Raw genomic sequence first — 2,321 nt, 5'->3', positions numbered from 1 at the left:
ATCAAAAATACATTTCTTTAAAGTGCAATATCATCAAAATCAGTGTAAAATAGGTATGAAAATCTCAACATATTTTCCTTTGGTCAAAATCCCCCAAACTTAACTATTACCTGTCCTCAAGTTAATTTTTGTACTATATAAAAGTTATGATCTACTGTAGTAAAGTTTTAACTCAAAAATATTATAAATTTGATTTAAATAAATATCATAGTGAGATTTTCAGAAAAAATTTATGTAATTGAATTAACTCTGTAGCCACAAGATTATCTAGTTATCAAGTTTAAGAGTTCTAGTCTTCTATTCATTTGAAGAATGACTATATGTTGCAATATTAAGTCACTTAGAATATTCAAAAGATAGGAACTTCATGGGAACTCAACTAGTAAAAGACCTATTGCATAAATATAAGTTCAGGAATGTATTTAAGTTTTCCCTGTAGGTAGGTCCAGTGAAGCCAATTTTTGATAAGGCATCTCCTCAAGCTTCTCCTCACTTTTATATTATATTTTTTTCTTTCTTTTCTCTTTTTCATTTGGATTGCTTTCAAAAATATAGTTTCCTTTACTTTAAATAGTTAACTATAATCTTATTCTCTTATACTAAATATCTTAAGTTACAAAATTAATTTTCATTATAAAAACATTTCTTTAAATCTACCATAATAATTAAATAGTCACAAAATATAGTTACTTGAATTAAATTCACTACATAAAATCATATAAATATTTTTTGAAAATATTGAAATAGAGGACATCTAATAGTTAATCTTTTTTTTCCCTCCCCCAAACTTAAATTTCTAAATATGAAATAATACAGGTGCAAAGAAAAAATTATAAATATAAATCATACCTCAGTATTATAAGCATCTTTATCATTCTGAAATTTTTTATGCGACTTTATATATATGTGTGTTTGATTTAAAAATAATTAAAATTAAAATGCAGAATAAAAATCACACTACAATCCACAAAGTACTGAGCAACATCTACAACTAAACATGCAAATTTAACAACCACACTAACTTTATAACAAAAATTAAAAATTATCCAAGTACAATGTAATACTAAAAATGAAAGTCCAAATACATAAACATTCATTTCTATTACAAAAAGATTACATAAAATAAAAATACAAACATAAGTACATCAATTTCATTCAATATCAAAATCCCAAGCTATATCTTCATCTCCTTGACCAGCAGGTGGATTGGGTTGATACTGAGTATATCGAGGGCACTCAGGAAACGTAACATCAGGCTCACCTCTATAGTGTCGGGCCTGAGCTTCATAATAAGTAATCTCAAAATTTGAATGCCTCTGCAGGTACTCACTATCATAATCATGTCGGCATTCTAAACCTCCAACCCTTTCATTTATTAAATCTATTCTCTTCCTCTGCATGGTCAACTCATTCATCAAATCTGTTAAGGTAGGGGAGCTAGAAGGAGGAGGAGGGTCATAACTTGTAGAGGGAACATCTCTACTGGTAGAAGGTTCCTGACTCCTACTTCAAGTTCTCCATTTCTCAAGGGATACATAAGTCTTCAAATTAGATTTACTAATGGGTTTCATATGGTGAACCCATTCTTCATTTCCAGCTTCCACTCCATAAAGTTGGCAAAGTGTATAAATAAGTCCAGGATGTCCTGGCCCTCCACTAGTCTCACTCCTTGTCGTAGTCAATATATTCTTAAGAATTATTCTCCTTACATTTATAGTTCTACTTTTTTGAATATAGAAATTCCTCAGAATAGCTCTATCTCTAGTTAATTCACTATGGTGATAGGTCGGTAACAAAGTAGAGTAAATGAAATACTGCCACGCCTTAGTGGTGGCATTCAGTATGGAAGCACAAAAGTTTACCCGTTCTCGCTGCTTTATCTTCCATGTTCCTTTCTCGTCAGTGAGAAAGTCTATCACATTATTGAGGGGGCCTTCCATCGTACTAAAGAATTCATAGTGACAAATATAAGAGTCTGGGACTTCGTAAAAAGTGTTGATACGGGCGGCAGTAAACTCAACAGGGAATCCACGCAATTGAAGGATTCCATCCTCAGAATAGATTACATTGGCAAATAACATTGGCGTAGAACTCCTTCACAACATTTGTATCAGCTTTATTGGTGGTGTAACAAAAGTTTTCACACCTCCACTTTGCAATAACCCGTTCAATTTCTCCTCCTGGACTTTCAAAAACTTGATCTTGTATGCACTTCTTTCCTTTAAATATGGAAGTAATTTTGTTTGAGCTATCGCATTGACGAAGCGAGACTCGTCAAACTCAACTCTTCTCTTTTGACGTGGAGCCATTTTTAATCTAAT

The sequence above is a fragment of the Phalaenopsis equestris genome, unplaced genomic scaffold (assembly GCF_001263595.1).
Source record: "Phalaenopsis equestris unplaced genomic scaffold, ASM126359v1 Scaffold200753, whole genome shotgun sequence".
In the NCBI taxonomy this organism is placed as follows: domain Eukaryota; kingdom Viridiplantae; phylum Streptophyta; class Magnoliopsida; order Asparagales; family Orchidaceae; genus Phalaenopsis; species Phalaenopsis equestris.
Note: the sequence above shows the minus strand (reverse complement) of the source record.